A 13,191-nucleotide genomic window follows, 5' to 3' on the forward strand; every position below is an offset into this window, starting at 1 on the left:
AGAACAGGTTGCATTTGCTGCGTAGATTATTCAGATTCCAGATGTCCAGAGGAACCTTACATGCGGCTTATGTGAACAACTATACGAAGTTGTTGTCGGACTTGGCGAATGTTGATGAGAAGATATCGGATGAGTACAAGGCTATTATCTTATTGGGCTCCTTACCGGATGAGGAGTATGACACCTTTGTGCTCTTATTGGGCTCCTTACCGGATGAGGAGTATGACACCTTTGTGCTCACTTTGTTGAACGGGAGATCTTCTACCAGCTATAGTGAAGTTACTAATGCATTGTCGAATTATGATTTGAGGAGGAAGGACAAGGAGACTTCCCGTGCTAGTACTTCAGGCGAGGTCTTGTCAACAAGAGGTAGAAGCCCATACCCAAAAGGTGGTAATAAAGGAAGGTCAAAGTCAAGAGGTCGTCACTAGCTTGGAAAGAACCAATGTGCATTCTGCAAGGAACATGGATATTAGAAAAGAAATTGTCCAAAGATCAAAGAGAATGAGAATAGCAAGAAAAAGGGCCTGAAGGCCAATGAGGTGAATGTTGCGAAAGGCGATGATTCCGACGATTCGAGCTTTTCTCTGCTGATTACTCCGGAGGTGAACCATTTGGATGGATCAGATTGGATGCTTAATTCCGGTGCTACCTATCATGTGACCCCTAGGCGAGATTGGTTTGCATCGTTCGAGAGACTCGATGGGGGTGTTGTTGTCATGGAAAATGATCAATCATGTGGTATTTGTGAGATAGGTACCGTACGGATTCGGATGCGATGGAGTAGTCCGTGAATTGAAAGATGTGAGATTCGCTCCTCAACTAAAGAAGAATCTTATCTCAGTTGGAGCTTTGGAGGCGAAGGAATTTAAGATGATCTTTGACGATGCTGTAGCAAAGGTTACTAAGAGATCTTTAGTGGTGATAAAGGGAGTCCGCAACCGAAACTTGTATTTGTTGGACCCTAGAGGAGGGTGATTAGGGTCTAGAGGCAATAATAGTGTAATAAAAATTATGACAAGCAATACACCATAAAATGAAAAGCAAGAGTAAAAGAGATAAGGTTAGGAATCGTTATCCACGTGATGCGTGATGTGTTCATGAGGTTCGGTCCGCTGACCTACGTCCCCGCTCCTCACTCTCGAAGAGAATCCACTATACAACCCGGTTTGGAAGTCGGAACTTCTTCTACACAACGATCTCTACGAGATCTCACAACCACACAATTGACCTCTACGAGATCACACTCACAACAGTAGCAATCACAGGAAAGACTCTCTCTTTACAATAGCCCTATGGCAAGAAGAGAGATTGCACTTGAAGCTATGGATGTGAAAACGAAACAATGAATAATAGGATGAAAGTTGAAGCTCTTTGAAAACAATAAACTTAAAAACAAGAGGTTTGCAATTAAGGCTTAAGTCTAAAGTGGTTGGGGTGTTGGGTATTTATGAGGAAAGAAAACATCAGCCAAAGCCCTAAAGAATCAGACAAAATCCCCTAAAAATAGGATTTCTGAAACTGTACAAAAATAGCTGTTATAGTGTTATGAGTCGACTCTGTACTGTTCATGAGTCGACTCATAAGTAGACGTTACAGGCTAAAAATCAACTTATGGGTCGACTCATAAAATTCATGAGTCGACTCATCATGCATGGGTCGACTCATGAAGTCATGAGTCGACTTAGCAGAAACAAAACATATTTTCCAGCACAGTTTATGAGTTGACTTATGACAGACATGGGTCGACTCATGATGTTGTGAGTCGACTCGTCAGAAACAATTGACAACTATATAGCAGTTTGTGAGTTGACTCAAAACTGTTCATGAGTCGACTCATAAACATGCACAGAGAAAATATCAACTTTGAACTTTGTTAAAAATTATCAAATAAATTCAGAAAAATGTAAAACTTTGAGAATAGTTTATAAAAATTGTGACAAACTTGTTTGAAAAGATATTTTACAAAACGGTCCTCGTATTTGTGAAAAACATTATTTTACCAAAATACGAGTTTTGAAACAGTGCAAGTGTGTGTGATATCCCAAATAGCTTTAAATAAAATCTACAACTACTTGCCTACATTTAAGTACTAGAGAGAAAATAAAATAGCAAATATCTCTTACATAACAATACATTTCTTGAGTCTTGATATTGTTTTAGAGTTGATGAAGCTTCTCATTACGTTAAGTGTTCTTGATAAACATTGCTTCATCACTTTGCCTCCACCTCCTTTAGATATAGACGTTGTAGCTCATATTCTATCCAATCCTCTATTTATGGTACTAACGAGCTTGATATTCATATTAACTACAATATCACTCAACAAGCAATTAGTACCGATAATGGTGATTGTAAATCATCATCAAAACATAAGGGCTAACAATCTCCCCCTTTTTGATGATGACAACCAACCATTATATAGGAGTGAATAAATATAGCTTATAGATATTATCTCCCCCTGTCTACGAGCTCCCCCTAACTATGTGCACAAATGAGGAAATTTCTCTCCCCCTTTATCACCATCAAAATGGTGTATAGGAAATAGTAATTATGCAAAAATACATATGAGATGCAACTAACCAAGCAAACAAGCAAAACTTTTTATAAAGAGCATAAACCCAAACGATTTCTTATGCGATAAAAATCTTCTTCACTAAGAGGCTTGGTAAAGATGTTTGCTAATTGAGATTTAGTGTCAATATAAACAAGGGATACATCTTACCTCTCTACATGATCACGTAAGAAATGATGACGCACATCAATATGCTTGGTTCTAGAGTGCAAAACGGAATTTTTTGAAATGTTTATAGCACTAGTGTTATCACAAAAAAAATTTGTATTTTGAAAATGCAAATCATAGTCAACTAAACATTGTTTCATCCATAAAAGTTAGGCACAACATAAGCCGGCGGTAATGTATTCCGCTTTCGTAGTGGACAAGACAACTTAATTTTGTTTCTTGGAGTCCCAAGAGACAAGAGAGTTACTCAAAAATTGACATGTACCACTCGTACTCTTACGATCTACCTTACATCCGGCAAAGTCGACATCACAAAAACCATAAAGATCAAAATAGGTGCTTTTGGATAAAATAAACCAAGATCAATTATATCATTGACATATTTAATAATTCTTTTAATCGAAATTAAATGGGACGTTTTAGGAGAGGCTTGAAAACGTGCACATGCACACACACTAAACATGATATCGGGTCTACTAGCGGTAAGGTAAAGAAGACTACCTATCATACCTCGGTATAGTTTTTTGTCTACATCCTCACAACTATCATCCGCATCAAGCTTGATACTTGTACTCATGGGGAGTTGGTGCATGCTTAGAATTTTTCAATCTGAATTTCTTCACCAATTCTTTAGCATACTTGCTTTGAGAAACGAATATCCTATCCTTAGTTTGCTTGACTTGGAGCCCGAGAAAGAAAGCATACTTGCTTTGAGAAACGAATATCCTATCCTTAGTTTGCTTGACTTGGAGCCCGAGAAAGAAAGTGAGCTCTCCCATCATGCTCATCTCAAAATGATCTTGCATAACTTTAGAAAATTCCTTGCATAAAGTTTCGTTAGTGGCACCAAATATGATATCATCAATATATATTTGAACTAAAATAAAATTATTTTTCCTTTTTCTCATAAAAAGTGTATTATCAAATTTTTCCTTTAGAAAAGCTATTTTCAAGAAGAAAACTAGAGAGGCGAGCATACCAAGCTCTAGAGTTTGTTTTAACCCATATAAAGCTTTTTAAACCCGCTAAACATGATTAGGAAATGAATGATCCTTAAAACCGGGGGGGTTGCTCGACATATACTTTCTCTTTTATAAAACCATATAAAAAGGCATTTTTTACATCTATTTGAAATAATTTAAAATCTTTAAAGCTAGCAAAGGCTAAAAACCTTCTAATGGATTCTAACCTTGTAACTGGTACAAATGTTTCATCATAGTCTATGTCGTCATCTTGATTGTATCCTTGGGCAACTAAACGAGCTTTGTTTCTCGTGACTATGTCATGTTCATCAAGTTTGTTTCTAAAAACCTATTTAGTTCCAATAACATGAACATTATTAGGTCTATGAACTAATTTCCAAACATTATTTCTTTGAAAATTGTTTAGTTCATCATGCATTGCTAGAACCCAAAACTCATCTTTTAAAGCATCATTTGTCTTTTTAGGTTCTATTTGAGATAGGAAGGCAACATTACCACACTCACTCAAAGCTTTTAAGCGAGTTAGAACCCCTTGTGAAGGATTTCCTATTATTTGCTCATTTGGATGATTTAGTACAAATTTCCATGCTTTGGAGAGTTCTTCTTGCTCTTGAATGTTGTTATTTTCTCCATCCTTTTGTGCATCTATTGAGGATGTTTTATTTAGTTGCAAAAGTTCCAATCCTCCCTCAACATCATCATCATCATCTTTCCTAGGTAAACCAACTTGTAAACCAATATTAGTCTTATCAAAAGTAACGTTTATAGATTCTTCAACAATAAGAGTTCGTTTGTTGAAGACCCTATAAGCCTTACTTCTAGGTGCATAACCTAAAAATATACCAACATCAATTTTTGAGTCAAATTTATCATGGTGATCTTTGGTATTCAAGATAAAACATTTACAACCAAAATATGAAAGTATCCAATAAAAGGGGTTTTGTCATAAAATAGTTCATAAGGAGTTTTCTTAAGCTTTGGTCTAATCAAAACATGATTCAAAACATGACAAGCCGTATTGACGGCTTCCGCCCAAAAATATTTTGGTAAATCAAAATTATTAATCATTGTTCGTGTCATCTCTTGTATGGTGCGATTTTTTCGTTCAACAACACCATTTTATTGTGGTGTTCTTAGAACGAAAAATACATGAGTTATGCCACGATGGGCACAAAAATCATTAAAAAATTATTTTGAAATTCACCACCACGATCACTTCTAATTTTAATAACTTTTAATTCTTTTTCATTTTTAATTCTTTTGACAAAATATGAAAAATCTTTAAAACATTCATCTTTACTACCAAGAAAGATTGTTCATGTAAAACGGGAGTAATCATCAATGATAACAAAAACATAGTATTTACCTCCTAGTGAGGTAACATGCATAGGACCAAAGAGATGAAGATGTAATAATTATAAGGGTTTAGAAGTTGATACCTCATTAATGGATTTGAAGGTAGACTTGGTTTGTAAGATGTAATAATTATAAGGGTTTAGAAGTTGATACCTCATTAATGGATTTGAAGGTAGACTTGGTTTGTTTACCTTTAGCACAAGAAGTTGATACCTCATTAATGGATTTGAAGGTAGACTTGGTTTGTTTACCTTTAGCACAATCTTCACAAACGGTATCTTTAATAAAATATAAGTTTGATAACCCTTTTACAAGATTATTTTTAGATAACTTGGATATCAATTGCATGTTGTCGTGACCAAGCCTCTTATGCCATATCCAAGGATTCTCATCGACTACCGTAAGGCATTTAACATCTTGATCTACTAGCTCATTCATCTCAAAAATGTACACATTAGATTTTTTATTATCAACAAAAATAATTTTTTTCATTTGATCTAACAATGCACTTATCCGGTTTGAAAAAATATCAAAACCTTTATCACTTAATTAGCTAATACTAAGAAGGTTATAATTTAAGCCTCTAACCAAATAAACATCCTCTATTACGGGAGAATGTATCTTACCAATATGTTCAATACCTATAATTTTACCTTTCTCACCGCCACCAAAGGAGACGTTACCTCCTTCAATTCTTGATAGAGTTGCAAATAGCTCTTTGTTACCCGTCATATGATGTGAGCAACCATTATCAATGTACCACATCTCTCTACGTCGTGTTTGTGATGTTCCCTACATAAGACGAAGACGTTGAAGCTTTAGGTACCCAAATCTTGGGTCCTTAGGTGTTACTGTTCTTGGTACCTTTGGGTACCCATGTCATTCCATAATAATCATTGTTATTTTTAATCCTACAATGAGTGGAGATATGACCATGTTTTATGCAATATGTGCACACAAAATTTCTCTTGTGTGTAGAAGCATAAGATCTATAAAACCTATTTCTTTCAATGCGATGATGATTGGAATATGCATGAGTAGGTTTAATTCTACCACTTTTAATTTCAAGTCTTTCTATTTTAGATCTCAATTGTTTGTTTTCAAAATAGAGATTCCCAAACAATTCATCTTTTAGAGCAAGTGAGGATTGTAATTGCTCAAGTTTGGAATCACAAGAAGTATGCAATTTTTTTGAAGTAAGAGTATTCTTTTGTCATTCTTTTAAACTCAATGTTTAACTTTTCTAATGTGATTGCTAGATCACATTGCATATAAAAGGATTCACTTTCGGTATCGGATATCACCTCCTTTTCATAAGCCATAAAGCAAATGTTGGGATCGTGAATAGCAATCTTTGCTCCTTCTTCATTGATATCTGAATCGCTTGGTTCGGATTCCTCCCATCCGGCATACATGACTTTCTTCTTCTTGTATTTCAAATATTTCTCCTTGAGCTTAGGGTAATCTTTGGCAATATAATCTGGTTCGTTGCATTCAAAACATTTTCCTGCACGCGAAGAAAATTTATTGTTAGATCGGGGATTGAACTTCTTATTCATTTTTATGAGTCTTGATATTCTTCTAGAGAGGTGAGACACTTCTCTAGAAAAATCAACTTCACTATTCGAAGATGAGCAGTTATCACTAGCTCCTTTAAGAGCTATGGTCTTCATTTTTGGGGATGGCTCCTCAATTTCTCGTGGGGGTACTTCCTCCTTCTCCTTTCCTTTAAGCTTCTTCTCATAAACCTTAAGCTTACCGATGAGGCCATCGAGAGCTAGAGTATTAAGATCATTAGCCTCATCTATGGCCGTAGCTTTGGGCTCCCACGCCAGAGTCAATGAGCGAAGGATCTTGTTGTTCATCTCGTGGATAGTCAATGTCTTCTCAAGACCATGCAATTCATTGATGATATTAGTAAAGTGAGAAAATATAACATCAATGGATTCATCGGGAAGCATTTTAAATAACTCATAGTCATGCATAAGCCCACTAATTTTGGACTCCTTAACTTGGGGGTTCCTTCATGTGTAATACATAATTTTACCCAAATTTCATGTGCTATTGGACACGCGGAGATCCTATTATACTCATTTGGGGAAAGACCATAAATAAAGGCATTCATGGCCTTTGCATTGAGATTAGCTTGGTGTCTTTCTCCATCGGTCATGGCACTAATCTTGGACTTTTCTACATACTCTTTTCTATGATATCCAAGATGTCAAGATCAATACAACGAAGGTAGATCCTCATTCTAGCTTTCCAATAGGCAAAATTGCTACTGGTGAAAAGTGGGGGTCTAGTGGTGGATTGTCCCTCAAGCATATGCATATTCAATGAAGCCTCCATAGGATATTTCCTCTAAGGTGGTTAGACCAAAAACTAATATAGAGACCAAACTCTGATACCAATTGTTGTATGATTAAGGTCTAGAGGCAATAATAGTGTAATAAAAATTATGACAAGCAATACACCACAAATAAAAAGCGAGAGTAAAAGAGATAAGGTTAGAAATCGTTATTGCATTGTTGTAGAGAAAATTTGCAAAGAAGAGAATAAAGAAAATTTGACTTGTATTTCTTTGATTCCGATTACAATTCGATTACAAAAGAGAGGAGAACGAAATTGGTTCTTCCTCTTTGTTTAAAACTGGGTTCTTCACGGTGGCGGTGGAGTGCCTCCCTCGAATGCTCGCGTCGAGTTTGCTCTCCGTTGACGATCCGCACGTCTTGATTCACTGGAACAATATCTTCTCCTCACGATTTGACGTTGTGGAGAACTTGCGTGGCAAGTTTAAAACTCTTGATGAGTTGATAACTCTGATCGAGTTTGAACTCTTGAAAAAGAGTTGATTTGAACCGAAGATCGGTTAATAGGCCAAGGATAAAAGCTGTTGCTGAAGTTGAAGATGATCTTCGTTGGAAGATGATGCCGATCTCCTCAAAAATCTCTCTCCAGTGGTCGATCCAAGCCCAGATAATTCAACCGAAAAAGGAGCCCCTGAACTGAATTGATCTTCAGTTATTTATAGAGGATTAAGGGGGTGAAACCGCCCCTTAAATCTCTCCTAAGTGTTTTGATGTTGTGACGCGGGGTTCGACCCTGGCGTTTTGATGTTGTGACGCGGGGTTCGACCCTGGCGTTTTGATGTTGTGACGCGGGGTTCGACCTTGGCGTTTTGATGTTGAAACGCGGGGTTCGACCCTGGCGTTTTGATGTTGTGACGCGGGGTTCGACCTTGCCGTTTTGATGTTGAAACGCGGGGTTCGACCCTGGCGTTTTGATGTTGTGACGCGGGGTTCGACCTTGGCGTTTTGATGTTGAAACGCGGGGTTCGACCCTGGCGTTTTGATGTTGTGACGCGGGGTTCGACCTTGGCGTTTTGATGTTGAAACGCGGGGTTCGACCCTGGCGTTTTGATGTTGTGACGCCGGGTTCGACCTTGGCGTTTTGATGTTGAAACGCGGGGTTCGACCCTGGCGTTTTGATGTTGTGACGCGGGGTTCGACCTTGGCGTTTTGATGTTGTGACGCGGGGTTCGACCTTGGCGTTTTGATGTTGAAACACGGGGAGGACCTCCGCGTCTTGCCTTGCAGAGATTATCACCAAGTAATCTCTTTTTGTCATAGCGTTGCAAAGATCATTGTCTTGTAATCTTCGTCTTGGCTCCTTGAGAATATGAGAGTCGTCAGATTGTAACTCCCGATGTTGATTGTGAAGGCTGTTGAAGTAGAGCTTCCATCAGTTGTCGTGAAGGTCGTCAGATTGTAACCTTCAGCGATCTACGTGAAAGCTTCAAATTGTAGTCTTCTGGAAGTCGTCAGATTGTAACTTCCATCATCGGTGTTTGATGGGGGATAAGCTATCTATTGTGATTTTTAGACAGCCTACAGTGATGTGTTCACGAGGTTCAGTCCGCTGACCTACGGCCCCACTCTCCATTCTCGAGGAGAATCCACTACACAACCCGGTTTGGAAGTCGAAACTTCTTCTACACAACGATCTCCACGAGATCTCACAACTACACAATTGACCTTCACGAGATCACACTCACAATAGTAGCAATCACAGGAAAGACTCTCTCTTTACAATAGCCTTATGGCAAGAAGAGAGATTGCACTTGAAGCTATGGATGTGAAAACGAAACAGTGAATAATAGGACGAAAGTTGAAGCTCTTTGAAAACAATAAACTTGAAAGCAAGAGTTTTACAATTAAGGCTTAAGTCTGAAGTGGTTGGGGTATTAGGTATTTATGAGGAAAGAAAACAGCAGCCAAAGCCCCAAAGAATCAGACAAAATCCCCTAAAAACAGGATTTCTGAAACTGTACAAAAATAGTCGTTACAATGTTATGTGTCGACTCGGTATTGTTCATGAGTCGATTCATAAGTAGCCGTTATAGGCTAAAAATCAACTTATGAGTCGACTCATAAAATTCATGAGTCGACTCATCATGCATGGGTCGACTCATGAAGTCATGAGTCGACTTAGCAAAAACAAAACATATTTTCCAGCACAGTTTATGAGTCGACTTATGACAGACATGAGTCGACTAAACCTGATGGGTCGACTCATGATGTTGTGAGTCAGACTCGTCAGAAACAATTGACAACTACGCAGTAGTTTGTGAGTCGACTCAAAATTGTTCATGAGTCGACTCGTAAACATGCACACAGAAAATATCAACTTTGAACTTTGTTAAAAATTATCAAATAAATTCAGAAAAATGTAAAACTTTGAGAATAGTTTATAAACATTTTGACAAACTTGTTTGAAAAGAGATTTTACAAAAAGGTCCTCGTATTTGTGAAAAACATCATTTTACCAAAATACGAGTTTTGAAACAATGCAAGTGTGTGTGATATCCCAAATAGCTTCAAATGAAATCTACAACTACTTGCCTACATTTAAGTACTAGAGAGAAAATAAAATAGCAAATATCTCTCACATAGAAATACATTTCTTGAGTCTTGATATTACTTTAGAGTTGATGAAGCTTCTCATTGCGTTAAGTGTTCTTGATAAACATTGCTTCATCACTTTGCCTCCACCTCCTTTAGATATAGACATTGTAGCTCATATTCCATCCAATCCTCCATTTATGGTACTAACGAGCTTGATATTCATATTAAGTATAATATCACTCAACAAGGAATTAGTACCGATAATGGTGGTTATAAATCATCATCAAAACATAAGGGCTGGTAGTATTATCTAAAGGGGAGCTTCGAGATTGGCTAGGTTGCTTCGGCTATTTTAGAGGCGGACATGAGCAGACTTTGGCATTACAGGTTAGGGCACACAGGAGAGAAGTCACTGTAGGCTTTGTGTAAGCAAGGGCTATTGAAGGGAGCCAAGAGTGGTAAAGTGAAGTTCTGTGAGCACTGTGTACTTGGCAAAAAGACGAAGGTGAAGTTCAGGACTGCTATTCATAGGACGAGGGGCATCCTGGACTACGTGCATACAGACGTTTAGGGTCCTACCAAGACTGCATCACTTGGTGGTCGACATTGGTTTATCACGTTCGTTGATGACTATTCTAGGTAATGTTTGGTGTACACCATGGCAAAGAAGAGTGAAGTCCTAGATATATTCATGGAGTGGAAGAAGAGATTGGTACTGCAGGCTGAGAGAAAGATCAAGACGTTGTGATCCGACAACGGTGGTGAATATACTTCAGACCCCTTTCTGTAGCTATGTCGAGACGAGGGCATAGAGAGACACTTCATGGTTAGTCATACATCGTAGCAGAATGGAGTGGCAGAGAGGCTGAATCGGTCTTTACTGGAGAAGGTCCGATGATTATTGTCACAAAGTGGTTTGGAGAAGATCTTTTGGGCTGATGCACTTACATATACGAGTTATCTCATTAATAGGCTGCCTTCATCTGCGATTGAGGAGAAAACCCCTATGGATAAGTGGTCGGGAGAGCCAGCACACAACTATGACCAGCTCAAGGTATTTGGGTGCCCTGCATTTTATCATGTGAGAACAGATAAATTAGAACCTCGAGCTAGGAAGGCTATATTTGTAGGATTCAAGCGTGGTGTCCAGGGATACAAGCTATGGGTTCCAATTGATAGAAAGATTATGCTGAGTAGGGACGTCACGTTCGATCAGGCTTCTATCTTGAAGCTTCCCAGCTCTCATCAAGTGGAGAGCGACCCGACGGAGGAGATATCGCAGGTGATGGAGATCGATGCAGCTCCACATTGTTCAAATGGTACAGTATCCATTAGAGTGCCGACTGAGGTGATGTCAGGTGAGCATGACGGTGACACAGAGGATACGAGTACTGATCTGCAGGATCAGGGACCGACGGCTCAGGTTCAGAATTCTACTATGGTTCGGAGACAGCAGAGAGATATACAGATGCCAACACGGTATGCCGACACAGTTACGTATACACTTCCGGTAGAGAGTATCAATGAGATGGTGTCTGCTACATTCAGAGAGCCGAGCAGAGTTCGAAGGCTGATTCGTGGCAGGTAGCTATGTAGGAGGAGATGGAGTCTCTTCACAAGAATGATATGTGGGAGATTGTTGAGCTTCCAAAGGGACGGAAGGCAATTGGTTGCAAGTGGGTATACACAAAGAAGGAGGGCATTGAGGGCACTCCATTAAGGTTCAAAATTAGGTTGGTTGTGAAGGGCTATGCACAGGAGGAAGGTATTGACTATAATGAGGTTTTCTCTTCGGTGGTGAAGCACTCTTCGATTCGGATTTTGTTAGCTTTAGTGGTACAGTATGGTTTGGAGTTAGATCACTTTGATGTGAAAATGGCATTTCATTATGGTGATCTTGATGAAGAAATATATATGACTCAGTCATTGGAATTCTGTGTTGCAAGAAAAGAAAAATTAGTTTGCAGATTGAAGAAATCGTTATACGATTTGAAGCAGTCTCCTCGACAGTGGTATATGTGATTCGATGGTTTTATGATTAGTCATTCATACACTCGGAGCCAGTTTGATCCTTACGTATATTTTTGCAAGTTAAAAGAATATGCGTACATCTATTTATTACTTTATGTCGATGACATGTTGGTTACCTCTATTTCCAGATATGCTATAGATGAGTTGAAGGCACAGCTTTCAAAGGAGTTTGAGATGAATGATTTGGGTGAGGCAAAGCGCATTTTAGGGATGAAAATCGGCAGAGACAAGAAGAATGACAGAATTTGTTTGACACATGTAGCTTATTTGAAGAAAGTTCTACAGCGATTCCATGTTAGCATAGATACGAAGCCAGTTGGTGTACCTTTGAGAGTCCATTTGAAGCTTTCAGCTGGTCTTTCACCAAAGTCAGTTAAAAACCGAGAGTTGATGTTGAAAATTCCATATGCGACCATGGTTGGGAGCTTGATGTATACGATGGTATGTACGAGGCCGGATTTGTCACAGGCGGTGAGCATGGTTTCAAGATACATGCACGATCTAGGAGTGGATCATTGGGACACCATGAGATGGATTTTGAGTTGTGTATTGGCTATGTTGATTCGGATTATGCCAGGGATTTGGATAAGCGTCGGTCTACGACGGGGTATGTGTTCACTTTGACCCGTACGCCGGTGTGTTAGAGATGCACCTTACAGTCTACGGTGGCTTTGTCTACGATGAAGGCAGAGTATATGGTGATTACGGAGGCTGTGAAGGAGGCTATTTGACTTCGGGGACTTTTGGAGGAACTTGGTATATCGCAGCGATCCGTCACTATTTATTGTGATAACATGAGTGCTATCTATTTGGTGAAGAATCAGATTTTTCATGCGAGGACGAAGCACATTGACGTTCGTTATCACTTCGTTCGAGATGTTCTTGAAGATGGCGATGTGGAGATTGTGAAAGTCCACACGAAGGATAATCCTGCGGATATGCTCACTAAGGTGGTTCTGAGCAACAAATTTGATCATTGTCGAAGCTTGTTGCATATTCGTGATTATTGAGGCCGTTGACGGCCATTTGGGTGAACTACGTAAAGGCTTGATTCCTTGGATAATGGGATACGTAGGCAGTCATTTATGATGCAGGCGATTTGAGAGTAGATACCGATATTTGGTTGTTTTGATGTCGGCTCAGTTTTGGGAAAACTTCACTGAGGTGGAAAATT

Source organism: Asparagus officinalis, chromosome 8 (genome assembly GCF_001876935.1).
Source record: "Asparagus officinalis chromosome 8, Aspof.V1, whole genome shotgun sequence".
Classification (NCBI taxonomy): domain Eukaryota; kingdom Viridiplantae; phylum Streptophyta; class Magnoliopsida; order Asparagales; family Asparagaceae; genus Asparagus; species Asparagus officinalis.